Source organism: Sceloporus occidentalis, unplaced genomic scaffold, assembly GCF_023333645.1.
Source record: "Sceloporus occidentalis isolate IW3139 unplaced genomic scaffold, rSceOcc1.0.p SCAF_1, whole genome shotgun sequence".
In the NCBI taxonomy this organism is placed as follows: Eukaryota; Metazoa; Chordata; class Lepidosauria; order Squamata; family Phrynosomatidae; genus Sceloporus; species Sceloporus occidentalis.
This window is the reverse complement of record NW_028316981.1, coordinates 79,217,437-79,239,716: the sequence shown is the minus strand read 5'-3', so window position 1 is coordinate 79,239,716 and position 22,280 is coordinate 79,217,437. Positions and strand designations below refer to the sequence as shown.

At 43.9% G+C, this 22,280-nt stretch overlaps 1 protein-coding gene across 2 annotated transcripts in view; it reads left to right on the top strand.

Moving 5' to 3' along the window:
- The first annotated feature begins 588 nt into the window (after positions 1 to 588).
- N4BP3 (NEDD4 binding protein 3) overlaps positions 589 to 22,280 on the top strand; it is a 35,220-nt gene continuing 13,528 nt past the window's right edge. Inside the window, exons 1-2 of one of the 2 annotated variants that reach the window (XM_089526881.1) lie at positions 589 to 764; positions 20,671 to 20,948. The gene's annotated coding sequence lies outside the window, so the exon portion shown is untranslated. The remainder of the gene's footprint in view (positions 765 to 20,670; positions 20,949 to 22,280) is intronic. The other variant, XM_089526875.1, reaches the window with a different exon arrangement.

The window sequence follows — 22,280 nt, the reverse complement described above, 5'->3', positions numbered from 1 at the left end:
TGTTTTTAGCTCTTATTCTGTAATAGCATACATTTTTCTTGGCCTCAGTCTGTGGAAAGATCTTGGAGCACCTTGGAGACTGAAAGGAGGAAGCTGGCAGCAGGAGCTTCCCTAGACTTCAGTCTACTTCCTCAGATGCATTTGGTGGAGTGGAAGCAAGGCAGAGACACATATCGATGCCATTGGTAGAGCATGTGAGAATGTCAATTCAAATGCAACATCCTTTCGTACATTGTGGTACATGCTTTGCTGTTGGGCATGGCTCCCCCTGGCCCTCCTCAGGGGCTTCATCTGAGTCCTCGCCGCCAGGGAGGACACGGAGGACCTTAAAACGTAGGACGTTGAGGAAAGATCCAGGGACGTGGCCGCCTGCGAGCTCCCAGCCCCGGCATAGAGAGGATCGGCCCCTGCTCTGCCTGGAGGAGGTTTGGGCATTCCTCCTGGGGCAGAAGGCGGGAATGGAGGGCGTGTCCGGGGAAAGGAGGGCGCGTGGCCACCCCGGGGCAGGGAAGGAGGGAGGGAGGGAGGGGAATCCAGGCCGGGCTTTGCCGCCTCCCTCCTCCTCCTCCTCCGGGAGCAGAGGTGCGGAGGGAGGGGAGGCTCCAGGCCGGCCCTTCCCCTCTGGCTGGCTGCTCTCCAGCCGGCGCTGCTTCTCCGCCGAGCGGCGTTCAACTCTCTGCGAGGGAAGGCAGGCGCCCGGCGCCGGGATGGAGGCGATCCCGCCTTAGCGAGGGGGCTTCGGGCAGCATCATTCAGGCGGCCTGGTGAGTGAGTGAGGAGGCGGCTCAAGGCGGGACCCTCGGGGCTCCTGCTCTGGCCTGCCTTCTTCTTCTAACCCTGGCTCCAGGGAAAGGGCCAGGGCCAAGTCAGCCTCATTTCCCTCCATCCACACTGGAGAAATACCCCGGTTTGGCATCGCTTGAACTCTTGTTCTGGCCCAAGGCTAGGGGCTTCTGGGAGTTGGAGCTTGTTGTGGGGGATTTCTCTCTCTCTCTCCGGAGCTTCTCTTCGCTCCCTTTGCCTGGAAGGTCCTGCTTTGTGGGGAGGCGCCCCCTCCTCTCCCGGGCAAAGGAGGGCATGCCCAAAGGAAAGCTCAGAGCAACAGACAGATCCCATGGAGGACCTCTTCCTGGGCTAGAATGGGGGACATGTCCGGGAAAAGGAGGACCCTGGGCCCCGCTGGCCTGTGTGTGTGTGTGGGGGGGGGCAGTGGGTGTGTCCGGGGCCCCGATCTTGCCATTGGGACCTCCATTCCTGCGAGCGAGTTGGTCTAAGTAGCTGCCGATCTGGCTGAACCGGACGGCGCTCTGGGGAGGGAGGCGTGTGGTGCGGCGTGTCTGTGTGAGTCTGGTGTGGCTGTTCGGGCTGGAACAACTGCTCCCCTTTCAAAGACTTGAGAAGCAGCCCATCGGATGCCCACAAAAGCTGAGCTCATAGCATTCTGTCTGCCTCGCCAGCTGCCTCCCGGGCGGGGAAGAGGCAGGGCTGCCACCTCTCAGGGTTTGGGGCTTTGGGACCCACTGGGTGACCTTGGGCAAGTCACACTCTCTCAGCCTCGGGGGTCGGCAATGACAAACCCCCTCTGAACAAAAATCCCGACGGGAAAACCCCACAATAGGGTCGCCGCAAGTCAGAAATGACTGGGAGGCCCACAACACCAAGCCACACGAACACTTGCCTGGAAGTAAGGCAACATCCAGAAATCACAATAACCTTCAAACATACACAAAACCCTGATGCCTTTTTTGTGGATGTTGTGAATACCTGTTTGCTGGATTTGGGATGTTACTGCTTTGCTGCATGGCCAACAACCTGGAGTTGTTCTCTAGAAAGCGGTTTAGCATCAAGGCTTGTCTTTGGATGGAGAGTGGCAAAAGCTCCAGATGACTTGAATATGGATTAACCAGGCCTTTTTATATATTGTATGAATGAATGCTGTCCTTGGGTTGTGAGATTTTAATCTCACCACCGAGCAGCAAAAGAGAGCATGCTTTTCTTTGTGTGCACTGTATGTTGAAATCCGTGCTTCCAGTTGTGAGAATGAATCCAAGTTGCGGGAGTTATTCCGGCTGCTTTTCAAAACAGGTTCTTGGGAGACATGACTTCGATTTAGAACTGCTGGTTCTGCTGCCCTTTCTCCCGCTTCTCCTCTTGACCTGCATTATTCCTAATAAGAAAGGAACCGTGAAATCCATCACTTCAGTTCCTTCTGAGGCAGAGCATTCCACTTGGAGGTCCCTGCTCTGAGATCACTGTGGGTTAACTAGAGAATGAATTGAAGGAACACATTGCAAAGAGGTGGCTCCCTTCTGCTAGGAATTTGACCCTATTGTTGGCAGAGACCACCCTGAAGGAGTGTGAAACACTGCCAGCAGAAAGGTTTGCCCCCATTTGTAAAAGGAGAGAAGAGAGTTAAGCAGGGCAGTATATAAAGGAAGGCAAAAGAGTTGATGCGGTGTGTGTGTGTGTGTGTGCGATCCCTTTTAGAATATTGTAAATATTTCAGGTGGACAGATATTTTATAAAGATCTAAGCAGACTCTGGATGTAAGGGGGAATTTCAGGAGGTCTAGGGCTGTAGCCACACTTGACAAATAACTGGGTTATTTGTCCAGTATGGATATAACGTAAGTTGCAAGGCACTCTGCACCCACTGTGAAATCACCACTTCAACACATTTGTTAAAGCTACAGGAAGACAGCCTTCATTTGCATCTGGCCGCCATACAGATATCTCAACTTGGCTCCAGTTTACACTGTCTGGCAGCAAGGCTGCAGGGTCTGGAATTAAAAAAAAACCTGGTCTGAGACACCTCATCATATTTGCAGATGCCTATCTTCAGATGTTAACGATAGGTTAGGTAGGAGAAAATGACATCTTGTGGAGGAGGATTCTGGAGAAAATATCCAGAATAGATTAAAGACCTTCACTGCTGCCACTCACAGGCTTGCCATCAAACCATAGTTACAGCACTGTCACCTTTGATATGAACAGAATCATGTCATTAGAGGGGAGAGAAAGGCATGAACATTCACATAGAGAAAGCAGCATATCCCTCCACCCCCAGATCAAGCTGCACAATACACAGCACAGTTTGCCAAAAACAGACAGTGGGTACAGGGCAAAGATAGCTCAAATGTCTCATATTACAAGCCATGCCACATGCTACAGGGGAACACAAAAGCCCCCAGGCTCACCGATCCTTGAGGGAAATTCCCAACTATGTCAAACCCTGGAAAAGACCTGTAAGATCAACATTGCACAAGCTCTTCTTTTGTTGATTTCCAGATGTATATCATCAAACAGTGCCACAAGCAAAGTATAATCCAGATCACAAACAGGATTGTCTGTGGCTCAGAAGGGCATATAAAAATGTTCTCATTATTACAAATTGCACATCTTGGCATCGCTCGCATCAAGGCCCTTTCTTCTTTTCTTTATTTACCTGAACTTATTTGGTGTGTGCAGAAGTAGCCTCAGAATATTAGAAGAACTTTTAAAGTTGGCCTATGGTTTATTATATCCTCTCTTTTGGCAAAGGAATCCAAGCTGTATTTGTGAGGCTGGCAACTCAATTAAGAGTTTTATGATGCTTGGGTTTGTATTTCTTGCTCTTTGCAGGAATTGTCAGAGACACCAATGTAGTTGCTGCACCCATTTTGTTCTGGATTTATCTTCTAAAAATAATCCAGTGTGTTACATCAGTAGGTAAATAAAGGCAGACATTAAAGCTAATGGCATTCCTCACCCCAAGAATAGCTTTTCTTTTTTGCGCCTCCCCTCAATTATTAGAGGAAAATGCTGTGCAAAAATGATTCAGTTTGTGTGCTTTGATCCAGCATGGGTTCTTCTAGAATTTAGAAGAGAGACAGTGTGGTGTAGTAGTTTGAGCATTAGACTACAACTCTGGGGACTAGGGTTCGAATCCCCACTCAGCCATGGAAACCCACTGAGTGACCTTGGGTAGGTCACATTCTCTCAGCCTCAGAAAAAGGCAAACCCCCTCTGAACAAATGTTGCCAAGAAAGCCCATGATGGGTTCACCTTATGGTTGCCAGAAGTCAGAAACATCTATGTAAAGACACACAACAAGAATTTAGAATGTGTTTGTCAAGAAATAGTGTCATGGCAGAAAGGACATCAAAGGAATGTAAGTGACTAGAGGCCTCAAAAGTCAAGTGGGAAATTGAGGGCCCCCTGCACCAACCCTTAATGAGACCTCTTGCACATTGCTTTTATGCCTTCAGACATAAATGTCTGTCTATAACAGTAGGGGATGTGATGGCTTAGTGGTTAAGACGCCAGTTCTGATGATTGTAAATTGGAAGGTTGGCAGTTCAAGGCCTGAGTGCTGCATAATGGGTGAGCTCCCATCATTAATCCCAGCTTCTGCCAACCTAGCAGTTCGAAAGCATGCGAATACAAGTAGATAAATAGGCACCACTTCAGTGGGAAGGCAACAGCATTGGCTGCAGTCATGCAGGCCACATGACCAATGGAATAGGTGGTCAACCCTGGTTCTTAGTAACAGAGATGAGCACCATCCCCTACAGTCGGTTACAACTAGACATTCATGTCAAGGGACTACCTTTACCTTTTTACCTTTACCTATAACAATATAGCAGTGCCTTTGAAAAGAAAAGCTAAAGTTTTCAAGAATATAATATTGTGGATGATCATGTTTTTGTATGCAGTGGGTCCGAATTTAGAATGGGGGTGGGCAATTTATGGCCTCGTAGATGTTGTCAAATTACAACTGTCATCACCCCTAGCAAGCATAGTCAATGTTGAAGGATCATGGGAGTTACGGTCTATCAGCAGCTGAAGGGCTGCAAGTTGCCCACCCCCTGCTTTAGACCCAGTGGAAAAGGATCTCAGGAGTCTTGTTTGTTGGAGGGATTGGAAAAGACCTATGCCTAGAAACTAGTCACATCCAGTTAAAGTAGACAGCACTGAGCTGAACTGAGCATTGGTCTGATTCAGTGTAAGGTAGCTTTTGTGTGTGTTGATGTCCAACTAGGAGTACCGCAAACCAGCTAAGTTGATTTAGGATGGCAGTCTCATAATACTATCTGATGAGTGCATGTTTGACTTAAATAGCTTGGTTTTTTTTCCTTGATGGGATTATATTGGTACTAGTAAATTTTATTCTCATTTTCTTATTAGAAGTGGAGAGGTTATTAGATACTTGAAGATACCCCCCCCCCCCCATGAACATAGTTTCTGTCATCTTGTTTTAAATGACATTGATTTGAAAATTAAGTCTGTCAACTTTTAGGTAACATAATGGTAACATATGCAAAGAACCTAAAAGATTACCTGTATGCCAGAGGCTTCTTCTTATATAGCATATATTGTATATATTCTTATATACATGTAATCATTTGGGTTCTTTGCAAGATAGCCATGGTCTTCAGATATCCTACACTTTCTTTTGTGAGTATGAGTTGGGTTTGGGTGTTTGTGAGTGCTGTCTAATGGCTGAGCAATTCTGTGGGTGGCTTTATTCTTTTTCTGAAATAGAAGTGGTCAGTACAGAGCCAAGTCTGAGAATACTCATAGCCAAAGGAATGTCTGTACATTGCTCCTCACCGCATATGCTCCAGCAAGAGTCATCCCTACCTGTTTGGGGGTTTCACAAGTTGCTTCCTGTGGAATTGCTATTTTTAGATTTAGAAACACTAGCTGTGTTCTTGTTTGAACTGTTGCTTCACCCTGTATGGCTTATATGAGTATGTCTCTCTTAGGTTTCAAAGGACAACACCTTCAGTGAATCTGAATGGTGAACTTTAATAGGGTGAGATGAGCCTGCTGTGCTCACATCTGGACCATGAGTTGCATGTGTACTTGTTGGGAAGCTGTAAGTGAGTGTGGATTCCCAGAGTATGTATATGCTGTATATACATAATGCAGATACTATGCTATTTTCCTACACAGAAGCTCTCTCTGTGTAGGCAAAGTTTTTTGTTTCACTAACATCAGAGCATGTTACTCAAGGAACTAAGTTTGATATATACCATTCCAAATAACTGCTATTTCAAATAGCTAGATAAGAAGGCAGATGTTTTCTGGCTGAAATGTGTGGCTATATATCCAAAGATATTGCAGATCTGGAATCAGTGTGGAAAACTGACCAACACACATATTTGAGGATAAGTAGAAATATTTGGGGCTATTTTGCTTAGCAAAAAGATGATTGATAAGAGGTTTACTTTAAAAAACGAGACAAGAGTAGATAAGTGAAAGCTTTTTTCCTCTTTTATAATATTGGAACTCAGGATCAGTCAATAGAATTGTTTACAATACATTCTGAGCAGCATAAGTACCTCCAACAAAGTGTTGTTACTGCATTCATGGCTTAATGCTGCGATGGCTATGGGTTTAGATTACTCTCAGATGAGATTGGAGAAATTTAAGGAGAACAGATGGCTGGGTATTAGCCACAATATTAATGAGCATATGGAAAAACCAGATTTAATTTTTATTAGTATTTTAAAGATTTGCTAGTATTAGAAACAAATATAACAAACAATACATCTGAGATTTGGTACAATGAGGTGTGTCAAGTTTGTGCAATAGGGTGTATCAAGTTTGTGATTCGTAACTATCCAGAGAAAAGACTGGCATTTTCATGTTATAACTAAAAATCCCATACCATGTCACATAGAATTTAGAATGATCTTGGTTATCTCTAGTAGCATTTTCTCTTTCATTAAGCTTTTCTGTTAACATGATGTTCTGAACACTATCTACCAGAAAGCCCAGATTTAAAGATGCACACGGGGACACAGAGATAGCAGTGGCAAGGCTGTCACTTTTAGGTAGTTGACCATGGTTGGGGACAGAATCCTGGCCTAGATGGGCCCTTTTTCTGAGCTTGCAGACTTCTTCTTGCAGACTGGAGTCAGTAATGGGCTGGATGAGGGAAAACCGACTCAAGCTGAATCCAGAGAAAACGGAGGTACTCGTGATAGGTTCCCCTGGTCCAGGAATGGCGGTGGTTCCACCTGTCCTGAACGGGGTCACGCTCCCTGTGAAGGACTCCGTGCGCAGTCTGGGGGTGCTTCTTGACTCGTCCCTTCGCCTGACTGCTCAGGTGAATGCGACGGTCAAGAGCACCTGTCATCAGCTTCGGCTTATTCGCCAGCTGCGCCCATACCTGGCCCAGAGGGACCTTGAAACTGTAGTACACGCCCTGGTAACCTCGAGACTGGATTTCTGCAATGTACTCTACATGGGGCAACCCTTATACCAAACCCGGAAGCTACAAATGGTGCAGAATATGGCAGCCAGGTTGGTCACTGGTATGTCCAGGGCCAGCCATATAACACCGGTATTAAAAGATCTCCATTGGCTGCCCATTCACTTCCGGGCGCAATATAAGGTGTTGGTGATGACCTATAAAGCCCTAAATGGCTTGGGCCCAGGATACCTGAAGGACCGCCTCTCCCCGTACATTCCGCCCCGCACCCTCAGAACATCTGGACAGCAACTACTTAGGGTTCCCGGGGCGAGGTTTGTCTCCACTACCAGGAGGACATTTTCCATCGCCGCCCCGGCCCTTTGGAACACGCTGCCCATAGAGCTCCGCTCAGCTACCTCCCTGGCCCAATTCAGACGGGATCTTAAGACCTTCCTGTTCAGGACTGCATTCCCTGAATAAGGTCCTATAGGCCTCCCCCGCCGCACTGGCAACGGGACTGGCTAACCTGGGGCCTTTTGTTTTTATATTTTCTGTAATATTGTAATTGTATGATTTTAATGTTTATTCTCTGTTGTATTTTAACTGCTGTAAACCGCCCTGATCTGATGGAAGGGCGGTATATAAATAAAAATTTTATTATTATTATTATTATTATTTCTGGGCCTACTTCAGATGTCCAGAAATGGCAAGCCTCCAGAAATCTCAGTCACATATTGATTTAAACACTGTACTGCACACACTTTAACAATCAGAATGTTTTGATCTCTTAAGGATGGGAAAAAATATTCTGAAACCTTGGAGATTCTGACTGAGTATAATATTGCTTTTCATGTTCCTACTATCAGGCTATTAACATGAACTGCAGTTACATTTCCAGTGTTCTTTCGCAGCATAAAAGATGGAAACTTTTTAAAAGGGAAAATATATTAATTGCTATATTCTCAGGAGAGATTAAATGTTCCTTGCCTCCAAAAATGTCCTGCTTATAAACCACATATTTCAAAGTGTTTGGATGTAGAGATGTGAAGAATCTATGCATTCCATGGTCACATCACTGGATAGATCTCCCAGCTGGTCCACAGAGTCCACACTTTCCCTGATATAGTGCCCAAGCCAACAATTTGCTAATTGTAGAGAGCAATACATTTCTTCTCTATGTATATACCTACTTGTGTTGTTCAAATCCAGCAGGTGAGGTGAGACATCTTGTGGGCATGTCTTCTTCCTGTGTGATTGTTCTGCCTGATCACTGAGAAGCCCTCTTTGATTGCACATGGAGATTACCAAAAGAGTAGGGCATTTAGTGTATTGTTTCCCTATGTAAGGTTGTGGTGGTTTAGCGTAGGGACGTAGTGGCTTAGTCGTTAAGACGCTGACTGTGATGATGGCAAGGTCAGCAGATCAGCAGTTCAAGACTCAAGCAACACATGATGGCGTGAGCTCCCATCACTAGTCCCAGCTTCTGCCAAACTGGTTGTATGAAAACATGTAAAAGTGAAAGTAGATAAATAGGTACTACTTTGGTAGGAAGGTAACAGCGTTCCATGCAGTCATGTTGGCCACATGACCACAGAGTCGTCTTTGACAACACTGGCTTCCTGGGCTTAGTAATGGAGATGAGCACCATCCCCTACAGTCAGACATGACTAGACATGTCCTTTTCCTTATGACATGCCTTGAATTTGGGTTTGTTCTTCTGAAGATTTCTCCTGTCAAACAACCATTTTCTGACTTATATCCTAATAAATTAAGGCCACACTTTCATCGATTTTATTATCCTTTTAAATATTTATTTGTTGAATGTATTGTACATACCTGCAATATACTACTGGGCAGCTTGAATAAGAAAATAGTTATAAAATCTATACCAGGCGTAGGCAACCTGCGGTCCGCGGGCCGGATGCGGCCTGGCGAGGCCTTGGGACCGGCCCCAGCCCAGTCCTGCCGCCGACTGCCACCGGGGCCTTTGGCGTCTCGTGCGAGGGGCATGGTGGGGCAATTGTCTATAGAAGCCTCAGAAACATGCATTTATCTTAACATTTTTTTAAAAAATCAGCAAATTTTTTTGCGTGTCCTCCATTTTTTATTTAAAAAGTGCCCTCCATTTGAAATTTTTGTCCTACATTTGTCCCGGTTTATTTATTTATTTAATTTTTAAAAAATTATTTAATTATTTATTTTTTGGCTTTGGCCCCCCAGTTGTCTGAGGGACAGCAACCCGGCCCCCGGCTCAAAAGGGTTGCCTACCCCTGATCTATACACTAGTGTTGAGCAACTATTGTATCTACCTAGACTAAGTAGTCAGATTATTTTTTTAAAGAGTGAAAATCACTATTCATTCAATTTATACCCCACCTTTTTCCTTGTATAGTACTCAAGGCAGCTTGCAATATGCATTAAAACAAAGTACAGTTCAAAACCCAATAAAAAAAAGTTCAAAAGTTAGTAAACAGTCATATTAGAACAGTTACCAGAAACAGTTAAAAACCCATTTAAAACAGTCAGAAGATAAAAAGAATAGCACATCCCATACAGGTAGGCTTGCCATATCCCGCCTGGGGGCGGGACTTTCCTGGTTTGGGGCGGGGCCACACAGTCCCACCCTGGTTTGGCTCCTCCCCTGGGACCTCCCCCCCCCCCAGCAAGGCCCTGGAGGCAGCTCCAGCCCTCCCCATGGCTCTGTGCCACCCTCCCTGCCTGACTTAAGCCTAGAGAGCAGGTCTTAAAGACATCTGCCACTCAGAGCTATTGCCAGCCCACTTGGTATATATACCCTGCAAGAGGCATTACTTTCAGGTTACAGTGAGCAAAGAAAAAAAGGCCATCAATCGTTCCTGTTTCACTGGGAGTCTAAATGCCTCATCTTTTAAATGTCTACCACTCAGTATTGTTGTAATTCTTTATCACAGGGTCGTTTTTGAGGCCCTAAACACCTTTACTTGTCATATGCAAATTTCTCCCGAAGCTGACCAATGGGAAAGAAGCAATCATCCCCCCTCCCCTTGGGTTGGTTTTCAAGGGCTTGGAAGGAAGAGATTTTGCCTTGCAAGTTGCTGGTAAATAATAGAAGGCTTTGGGGTAGCAAAGGCTGCAGAAATAGTTTGACCCCCCCCCCCTAAACATCCATGGCTCAGTGCTATGGGATTCTGGGAATTGTAGTTTCTTGTGGCACCAGAGCTCTTTTGACAAAAGGAGACTGAATGATCCACAGAGGAGGCGTTGCCTGGCTGGGGGCAGAGCCTCTTGCCAGCAGTGAGAAGGCTGCGATGATGAAGAAAAGCAGGGGCTCCTCTGGTGGTCCTGGCCACTTCCCTTGGCTCCCTCCCTCCTCCTCCTCCTCCTCCTCCTCCTCCTCCTCTCAGAGCTCATTCACACTCCCTGGCTTTTCTCTCCCCCCCCCTCTGCACTTTGAGACCCCTTTAACTGCCAAAGCTCAATGCTCTGGAATTCTGGGGTCTGTGAGGCATTTGGCCTTCTCTGTCAGAGAGCTCTGGTGCCACAATAAACTACAATTCCCAGGATTCCATAGCACTGAGCCCTGGCAGTCCAAGCAGTGTGTTTTGGACACAGAGATCCTCCAAATGAATCCAGTCCCTAGCTTTTATATCTCTCACACACACTGCAGGAATAATAACCCACTTTGAGACTGCTTTAACTCAGTGCTAGGGAATCCTGGGAATGCGAGTGTTTGGGAGACATTGAGACTTCTCTGTCAGTGATGGCTCTGAGGCCACAATAGACTACAATTCCCAGGATTCCCCAGCACTGAGCAGTCTCAAACTGGACCATTTCCTCAGTGTGGATGCACCTGGGGAGGAATTCTGGGCACTGCAGTTCAACTACGTTTGGAGAGTTATGGGACTCCCTGTCAGAGATAGCTCTGGGGCCACAGTGTACTACAATTCCCAGCATTCCCCAGCACTAGCCCAGGACAGTTAAGTCACTCTCAAACTGGATTATTTCCTCAGTGTGGATGCAGCTTTGGTGAGGAACTCTGGGCATTTCAGTCCAGCATTGTTTTATTTCTGCAGTGTGTTTTGGACCAGAGACAAGGTGACCAGGCATCCTCCTCCTTTTCCAGGACATGTCCTCTTCTGTCAAATTTCAAAAGGTCCTCCATTTGGATCATGGCTAAGAAGCATGGATTTATAATTACATGGGTGTTTTTAGCTTTTATTTTTGGCCATGTCCTACATTTTTTTGCTTGGGTGCCCTACATTTTGGGGTGAGGGCATTGGTCACCTTGGTCAGAGAGCTTTCCAGGGGTTAACTGCCATTCTGCTGTGGTGCTGGAACAAACCACCATTCCCAGAATTCCATAGCATTCAGCCAAGACAGTTAATGTGGTCTCAAACCAGATTATTTCTCCAGTGTAGATGCAGCCCAAGCCTTTTGCCTCTCTTATGCCTGAGATTTCAAAGCCCAGCCTTGACACCACAACAAACTACAAATCCCAGGATTCCATAGGATGGAGTGATGAGAGTGAAAGCAGTGTGGCAGCAGCCTAAGTATGCTTAATGCAGTTCTTAACATGGTGCACCTCTTGCCTACAGAGTCTCACAAGACTTTTTTGTTGAACAACTTGTACCCATTAACTCCATTTCATGTCTCCTTTATTTAGTGGGGAGGAATACAGACAAAACAAGTCAAAATGAAGAAAAACCAAAGTCCCTTGACCAAAGGGTTTGGTTGTGGAATAAGCCTCTGAAATATGCAAGAGGCAATGTTAAAATAAAGCCATGTTCAATGCCCAAATGTGCTGTTTGGAATGGGGAGAGGGGGGTGGCCAGAAAGGGAAGTACATTTCCGTGATCTGTCTACGAATAATGTCAAAATGTCCTCCATTTTGATCATGCCTAAGAAACATGCATTTATATTAACATTTCTAAAAAAGCCTCAATTTTTTGAGTGTCCTCCATTTTTATAAAATGTGTCCTACATTTGAAAATGTTGTCCTGCATATGTCCTACATTTGTCCCGGTTTGGAGGTCCTCACTTATGGCAACCCTACATACAGGACCTTTCTGTCTCAATCCATTAACAGCTAAAGTCCTATTTAAGAAGATCAGCTTAAATAAAAAGCTGGAGGAAAGACCCAACTTGACCTTCTGTGGGAAGGAATACCACAGCCTGGGAGCACTCGCGGAGAAGACCCTTCCTAATTTTTATTTATTTTATTGGTATTTATACCCCGCCCTTCAGGCCTTCAGCCCATTTCCTGCCTGAAGTTCTTGATCATGCAACAGAACATAGACAGTGCATTTCTTCTGCAACCCAAGTAGTGAATGGTTTCAAATTCGGCTTGGGAGCATTGAAAGGAGGGTGCTTTTTCTATATGCCCAGGTAATGTCCAATGTAGAAAATCATACGCCTTTCCTCATAAGGACAGAGTGGCCTGATGTCCCCCTATTCCAGGGCATGTCTGACATTCCAAGCTTCCATCCAGGAGGAATTTCAAAATGTCCTCCATTTTGAGCATGACTAAGAAGCATGGATTTATATTTATATTAGTATTTTTAGCCTTTATGTAATGCCCTACATTTTTCTTGAATGTCCTGCATTTTGAAGTGCTTTGTCCTCCTTTGCAGTTAGAACATCTGGTCATCCTGCATAAAGAGTTATATGAGCTGGATGGACACCTGGCATTTAGTGCATGGAAGGAAAATTTGCCAATAATCCATATATCCCCCTTTTAGTAATTTTGGATTGCATCCAAAGCCATGCTAAAGCCCCCAAACTGTCTGCTTCAACTTGGAAGCTGTTTTATTTACCTTTTTCTCCTACTGTATTGCAGACCTTTTTACTGTGCTAACTGTGCAAAATCATTCCCTACCAATTTACTGGATCACAGATTTGCCTAGTTCTTTGGGAGACAGGGAGGTTGATCTGAAAAGGAGGAACTGGGACTAATATGTATGCCATGAAGCATTGTCCAGATGTTACTGGAATGTGTATTCAGTAGACCCTTAACAACCCCCACGATAGTGATATCTGCTAAACAAGAAGGGTGATCGGTAGCTGGTTCAGTGTTGCTGAAAGCCCTTCGGCTCAGGCTGCACTGAGTCAGTCTTTAAACCCAATTAACTTCCTAGCACATATATCATTTCCACAGGAATTGCCAAATTAGGTCAGTTTTCTATTTGTGACAAGAACGTTTGCTGGAATTTCAGGCAGGGAGGTGAACAGCCACCACAGAGTGTACATTAGCATCTGACCTTTTTGAGGTATATTATCTCCTGATTTTTCATAATGTGCTGACATTTTTACCCAAAAACATTTATTCTCCACCAGCTATGTAACACCTATTATTATTGCTTTACTTATCATATATAGAGCTCTCCAGTCTTACATCAACTCATAGTTAAATTCTTGTCCTCAAAGGTAACTTTTGACAGAGACTTTCACATATCAGTTAGACATTATGTGAAACAGAATTTTCTGGCATCATTTTGGAATTAACCAACAAGGTGAGCAAGTCCTATCCAGTATTCTAATTATGGTGGGCAGCCAGCCTGTGGTAAATGTAGAGAAATGCTGCCACCATAGCAGCAGATCAGTCGCTTTTGCTTATATTTAACTGTCTGGGAAGGAGAGGGGGAAAGGAACTGCCAGAAAATACAAAAATTATATTAAAATGACAGACAAGTACCCCTGGAAGAACTGCCAATCCTAACCCAACAAGGATGATGCTGGTAATCAGTTTGCAAGACCCAAGGCCCTACCTGGAACCAGCAGGGTAACAATCTAGGTACAGAGTAGCCTGAGCTTCTTGATCATTGCTACTGTCCATTGTCAGGTTGGTTTCTGTAACTGTGGAGGCAGCCTGTGGAAAATAAAGGTAGGAGAGAGAAGAGACAGACCAGAATCTGGATCACACTATCATAGAATCATAGAATCATAGAATCGTAGAGTTGGAAGAGACCACTAGGGCCATCCAGTCCAACCCCCTGCCATGCAGGAAATCCAATTCAAAGCATCCCTGACAGATGGCCATCCAGCCTCTGTTTAAAGACCTCCAAGGAAGGAGACTCTATCACCCTCCGAGGGAGTGCATTCCACTGTCGAACAACCCTTACTGTCAGGAAGTTCCTCCTAATGTTCAGGTGGAATCTCTTTTCCTGTAGCTTGCATCCATTGTTCCGGGTCCTGTTCTCTGGAGCAGCAGAAAACAAGCTTGCTCCCTCTTCAATATGACATCCTTTCAAATATTTAAACAGGGCTATCATATCACCTCTTAACCTTCTTTTCTCCAGGCTAAACATCCCCAGCTCCCTAAGTCGTTCCTCATAGGGCATGGTTTCCAGACCCTTCACCATTTTTGTCGCCCTCCTTTGGATACGCTCCAGTTTCTCAATGTCCTTTCTGAATTGTGGTGCCCAGAACTGGACACAATATTCTAGGTGGGGCCTGACCAGAGCGGAATACAGTGGCACTATTACTTCTCTTGATCTAGACACTATACTTCTATTGATGCAGCCTAAAATAGCATTGGCCTTTTTAGCTGCCGCATCACACTGTTCACTCATGTTCAACTTGTGGTCTACTTGGACTCCTAGATCCCTTTCACACGTAGTTTCATTTCATTCATATCCCTGGACATGAATACACAACTGGTGTATGTGAGGATAGAGAGCAGAAGGAGCAAACAAACCTCCATCGCTACAACTGTAGTGACTACAACTTCATTTCCCTTCAGGAGCTATAGTGAAACATTGTGTGTGTGGTGGCTATTTTTTATTTTTTTGCATCCATCTGGGTCCTGATCTTGTGAGGTGTAGGTACTGGTGCATTTAGGGCCAGCAGAGAGAGTGGTTGTAGCATCTAGCCATTGCCATATGAGAGCTGAAGGATGAGTGCATTCCTTGTGAGGTGATGCTATTCTTCAGTGTTGGAGGGGGGAGTATTAGAGAAATACAGTTTGTACAGGACATAGTAAATGCACAGAGAAAGGGGGACTGGAAGGAGAGGAGACAGAAGAGATTGCATCACAGCACTTATATTTGTTGTACATAATGTTCTCTACTTCCCTTGCATACCTCCATAAGGTGCTCTTTCCTGCTGCCCACAGTTGTTGGGAGTGGAGTTTGATCTGAATGTTTGTACCTTGACATATCTTTTAAAAGTTCTGACCAGAGATATTTTAGCAATGTACTTGGATTACCCTGTGTACTCTGAGGCCAGACTGTTTTATTCAAACATCTGTCCCCCTTTGTATGCAAAATGACCTTTTCAATAGTTTCTCACTACCAGAGTTCTCCCTTGTAAACTGTAAATGAGCACAGCATAGAAGCATATTGGATGGGGTGCCAACAGTCATGTAGACCAGTTGCCTTCCAGTGCAGGAAAACACAGATAACACATCCCTGACAGAATGGTCTGTGAGGACTTCTATTTATCCCTACTTCTACCACCAAATGTGAGGATTTCTCCTGTCTCACTGCAAATGTGGGAACTTTCTCGATGCCCTTGTGGTCCCTGTGCAAAATTTTATTCTTCCAATTCTACCACTGATCACCACCACCCTTGAATAGCTGCCGCCGCCACCACAGACATTGTGTATCTGAACTCAGGCATTCCAATAAGCCTTATATAGTGTTCTTAGTGGCACAAGTATATAATACAAACAGTTTATTAAACAGAAGTTCAGCATAAAATTAAAAGTTATTTATGCAACATTTAAATCCTGACTGGCTCTAACTAGCTAACTCTAACTCATATCTCCTTTTCATCTATCTAACTAGCCAACTAACTCCTAACTATCTGACCTAACTTATCTCTTTTCAGACTGTAATCCTCACTACATCTCTAACTCAGTTCCTAACTGTCCAACTGTCCTACAAACCAGCCTTTTAAAAACTTATTCAAACAGAGCGAGACAAGATTTACCATAATAAATCTGGCAGAATGGATGCATTCAAGTTTTAAAAAAAGAAGACATAAGCATATATGCATTAGGGTATAACTCTGTATGTCTGTGAAGGATAGATAAAAGAGGAAATGGGAAAAAGGACGTTTGAGGTTTGTATTGGAGAAGACTGTGAAGACTGTGAAATAGATAGAAAGGAAACAAGTAGGAAATTATTTGGCAGTGGAATCTGGTTGTTCCAGTGTCGGTAAAATGGCATATTTTCAGCCCATATTTTATAGGAGCTATCTAAGGTTTTGTACCGATTTGGGTGATAGAGTTCAGCACTTTGGATAGTTCCAGTAAAAGCTGGATGGCAATGCAGAATAGGTTCACCACTCCAGTCTCCACTGAACAAACTGGAGATACACAAGGGCTGCTGAAGTTTGCGGATGAGTCAGTCAAGCAGAATAGAACATATCCTAAGGAATATTATATTGTACATGGTGACTCATGTAATTCAATGTATCATTGAAAGGAATCTTAAAAAGAAGAGGAAGGCTGAGGTATGGTTTCATAAAGCAAATCAAAGAATGGAAAATGGTAGAGGCCCATGCTGACTTGGAAGAGTTTCTGATGATATATGATGAACAATAGAGAATTGTTAGACACCTGTCTATAGATTAAACACTAGAGAAAGAGGCAGGGGTCTAACAGAAGCTGCCTTCCATCCCAGCAGATAGTGTGTCTGATAGATGAATTTACATCACAGAGTCAAGGCATCATAGTCTAAATGTGACTGCCCTGAACAGGTTCATTAGCAGCCTGAACCAACTCAACTTCAGAGAGATTTTAAAGCACTTTGTCCTGATTCTTTCCAAGCCCTCCCACACATAGCATTAAGCTCCAGGCAATAAGCAAAGCATGAAACCCAGCTGGTGATTTCATTTTTTCTATTTGGAAGCTTGCATATTCAGCTTTTGGGAAGAGATGCTGGGATCCATTGTATAGCATTGACAGCACAAGGCCAAAGCTGTCAGACAAGTGTAGGTGTGTGTTTGTACGTGTGTATGTATATGAATAAAAAAAAGGAGAACACAATTAAAGGAAAGTTATTATCATTATTTTTATTCATGGTGAACACAGGCTGTTGGAAGGCAAGAGGTGTGACCCTTTTGGCTAGGGAAGTTCCATCAACAGTGGGCTTGGTTCTATGTCTCTGGGATATATAATTAACCACTCCATCCTATCTTCCAGTGAAGCTGGGGCAGGATCATCATAATGAGAACCTCTGGATGCCTTCCTGACCCCCTTGCCATGTGAACTGGGGACCCAGTTACATGCACTAAGGATGGAGCGCTTCTTACTCTACTGTGTCATCAACATCTGCTAAGGCTGGGTTGGAGCTTTGCCATAGGCTTGCTCGGAACAGACTATGTAATCATTGTGTGAGGGAACATAAACAGCTTTGTGGAAAGTGACTGCCATGGAAATCTGCCCCCTTGGGACTGCCTTGATCCTGACCACTTGGCATGACTAAATTTGGCTCACCAGCCTCTGCAGGAGAGAACTGGGAATCCTGTGATCTGTGGCCACTTTATCTGTTGATGTCATTGTGCCTTTTGGCAAAGTCTGGGTGTCTGGTTTATTTTCATACTGATGGTAATTATTTGACCCAGGGTTATGAAGACATTGACTTAATTAAATATTTATTAATTAAAAAGCCTGTACTGGGCCTAGGGCCACTCACTTGTAGTGTAAGTATTTGGAAGCACATTCATTTAAAATGGAGCTGCTGCCCTGGGCAGTTCAGGAAATGACTCCTCATTTGGTGATGATGGAAACTGGCCCTCCCTCAGTAGCAATTTGAGATTAGCTTCTGGTAAGCTCTTGAATGAAAGTGCCCTAAATGAGCTTTTGTGTTAGCCAGCCACTAATACAGGGGGGCCATAACATCATTTGATTCTGTTAATGCAAGAATTACATATTGCTTGGAATAAAGCAAGCTGTATTCCCTCTGCAATGGACTCTTACACTGGGCACTTAGGCCTATTCTACACGTGTAATAGAATGAGGCTGCACCATTTCAGATTGCAGCTGGGAAACACCATTTCTGAATATTGGGAAAAACATCTCAGTGGATATGGAGAAAGCAAGCATATCTGGGATAGTCCTGAATATACAACCACAACCTTAATGTCCTTGTGCTGTGCTAGTTTCAACTTGCAGGGGACTTTTGTTCTTGTTTGACTTTGGGGCCTACACCAACTGCTTCTCCTGTAGCCAAAAGGTGCACCATTTAATCTACCATCTCTATCCCTTATGCTGTTATGTGTGAGATCAAATTGTTCTGTCATTGCTGAAAAGGGGACATTTCCTTGTCTTTCAAAGGGAAGAAATTAATTGCAGCCTCCCTCCTAGCAATTCAGAGTATATGAAGCTGTCACACCTGCTCAGGAAATGGTGCAAGCTGGCTCTTTTCCCCTCCCAAAAATCCTTTCCTGTTTCCTCCAGTTCAGCTGTTTGTATTACTTCTCAACATCTGCTTCCAGTTTAGCTGCCTGGAACAATATCAACTGAAGTGAAATTCAAACTCAGCAAAATGAATTAATGCCTATATATTTTCAGCTCTTGCCCTAAGAAGTCAGACTACCCTCTCCCAGCAAACAACATGGGAGTCTGGTCTTTGGCTGGAAAAAACAAGTGACTTGTTACTCCTTCTGGGGGGGGAGTGAGGAAGCAGTAGTAGCTAAATAACATTATATAATCTTGTTCTCCAAGCTACATAAGTGCCTGGATCTAGTGTCTTTCTGGGACTAGTGCTGGAGATTTGAACCTAATGGTATTCATGAGCTATGGAAATCACTGGCTTATCCTGCATAAATATGTATTATGTTGCAACAATGAACGCAGAGAATGCTTTCTGCAAATCATAATTATGGCCCTGAGTTTTATATTGAAGCCTTACCACCTCAGATGACCTTATGACATGATTAGCATTAATGCAAATAAAATTGCGTCTCCTGGCTCAACCTATAGTCAACTTCATGAATACCCATAGCACATGCCAGTCCTGTTGTGAGTGCACACATGTGCGTGCATGTTAACTGAGGGCTGTGGAACTGCAGTGGTTGCCAGAAACTGTAGCAAGAATGAAAGTCCTGTTCCTTGTTAGAAGGGGGCATTTGCAGATACATTATCACTGTCACCCTCACAGGATCATAGGACACTAAGGTTGAATGGTCAGTACTCTTGCCATAGTGTGTTATATTGTGTTTCCCCTGTTTAGCCCACAAAACAAGCTATTGTCAGATACAGATCTGTCAACAGTATGTTTTGTGGGTAAATGGGCCAAGCACAATATGACACAAACATGTAACATCATATGCAGGTGTCATCAGTTGTAGCAACTAATTTAAAGCAATTACATTATCAATTAAGTAACAACATTTTATAATGGAAAGGAGTACCTTAATAAAACTTCTTTTTAACTTGATTGACTTAAATTGGACTTTCAGTATTAACTTAATTCCAGAATTAAATTGTTAATTAAGTTATGAGTTAAATTAGGGACTATGCTAAAAAGCCTATAAATTTTGAATGTTGTAGCTGGTTCTATAACAAATGAAAATAATGTATATACTCATGTATAAGTCTAGAAATTTTAGTCAAAAAACCAACCAAAAAACCTGGGTCAGTGTAAGTACTGTACCTTAACTCTTACCAAATAAGGAACCATACCCTTCTCTGAGTAGAGTGGTGAAAGGCAAGAGCTTAGTCTGTCCTGGGAGAACATAAAATTGACTCACTCTATTCTCTGCACCACTGACCCAATTTCTAGCCTTTTTGAATGCCTGGGTTGGAAAATGGCAGTGGCAACAGCTCTTTGGTGCATCTCCTCAAAGGAGCACGAGAGAATAGAGGTAGCCAATGCTTCTTTTAGGTTCTCCTGGGACGGACTAAGCCCTTGTCTTTCGTCACTTTACTCAGAAAAGGGGATTCTAGTGATGCTATTCCAGGGATGAGGAAATGGTCTTTGAAGTATTTGAGTAAGATATTTGTGTATGTTTGTCAGCTTTTCTGGGTTAAAATCAGGAAAAGTTATAATAGTAAATGAAGCCCCCCATATAAAGAAGCCCTCCATGCACATATGTACCTATGAATGACTCTGTCTATGGCAGGCCAAGTCAACTGGGGAGTAATTGTTACCCACCTATAGGGTTCCTCAGGAGAATGGTGGTGGTGGTTATTATTACTGTGTTATTTCTTAGCCACCTCTCATCATGGATTGAGGTGGGGAACAACAACAATTAACAAATACATGACATTAGTTAAAAACACATCAGTTAAAAGACACATTAATTTAAAAGGACAAATAAGATGTATGCATATTAAAACAATCAACATTTAAAATTCACAATTCAAAATCATCTGGATAGACTGGTCTTTAATGCTGTTTTAAATTCAAGACAGTGTATTTAGCTGTCAGATCTCTTCTGGCAGGTCGAGAGGTGGGTGCAGTCCTCTGGCTGATAATTGCCAACTTTGTTGTTATGTGTCTTCAAGTCAGTTTTAACTTATGGTGACCCTAAGACAAATCTATCATGGGGTTTTCTTGGCAGGTTTCCTCAGAAGGAGTTTGCCATTGCCATCCTTTGGGGCTGAGAGTGTGTGACTTGGCCAAAGCCACCCAGTGAGTTACCATAGCCAAGCAGAGATTGAAATCCTCGTCTCCAGAGTCATAGTCCAACTCTCAAACCACTACACCACACTGGCTGCCCTGCTACCTAGTCCTGGCTGAAGTAAATGTCCACCAGAGGACCTGTGTGTATGAGGGAGATTATATGGGAGGATGCAATCCCATAAGTAACCTGGACCGAAACCATGGAAAGCTTTAAAGGTAATAACCAACATTTTATACTTTGCCCAGAAACTAATTGGCAGCCAGTTGAGTGATTTTAATATTAGTGTGATATGATCACTCCTGGATGTCCCAGTAACCAATCTCGCAGTTATGTTTTGAACTAACTGAAGTTTCCAAACTTGGTGCAGAGGTAGCCCAATGTACAGTGCATTGTGAAAGTCCAGTCCTAGAGTATTCTGGCCCTCAGTTTCCCCCCCCCTTACCTGCTGTAGGTTTTCGGTGAATCATGGACAGCTGCCTTCTCACACGGTTTCTACAAGCCAGCTGCTTCTGTGGACACAAGGCACTTTGAGATCAGAATGAGGTGCCCAGCCATGTAATAACAACAGCAACAACAATACTTGTTTTTTTACCCACCTTTCTATATGGGTGAGGTGGAGAACAGCAACAGATCAACTAATATTAGTGCTGGGCCTCTCGTTTGACTCAGCAGGGACACTTGTGGCCATTGTCACCATGCTTTGCTCCAGGTTTTAAATTCAGGACAAGGGGTGAAAACTCCAAATTGGCTGTTGTGAAAACAGCCCGGAGTGGATTCAAATAGCAATAGCAAGTACATTTCTATACTGCTTGTCAGTAAACTAGCACTCCCTAAGTGGTTTACAATGTGTAAGCCAATTGCTCCCAACAAGCTGGGTACTCATTTTACTGACCTACAAATAGATGGAAGGCTGAGTGGGCCTTGGAGCCCTCCTCTATGATTGAATTTACAACTTTATGGCTGCAGTACCAGCATTTAACTATTGCACCACCAGGGCTCCTGGAAGGTTTTGGGCCTGTGTAATGTAACAGCACACACTGATCCCAGGAGGTCTGTGGACACTGAAGTCCCATTGTATACAATGGCATACTAGTAAAATGGTGTCCCTTATATAAAATGGCAAAATCAAGGTTTGCTTTTTTGAATATATATATACATGAATATTTTAAATATTTTCTTTATTTTCAAATAGTAATCAATCCATGGATACAGTGGGCTGACTGTAACATGGAGACAAGCCCAGAGACTGTCACTGTGACTAATCTGTGGCAAAGAGCTGGCTTGACCCACAGACAAGGAAAATACTTGCACTAGCCTTGATTAGAGAAGAACTGGTGGCTTCACAAGTAATGCCAGTTTTAGAACAGTTCCTTGGATACCTGCCATACGTTAATTTTGGCCTCCCACCCTCTTGCCTGAGGAAAAAGGAGGAGCTTGGTGTGGGAGTTCACCTGTCATGGAGAGAACTTAGTCCTGTGTGGGGAACTGGGATGGGTGGATCTGGCTGGAGTTGCTCCTTCCTGGTGAGACATCTTCACCACTTGAAC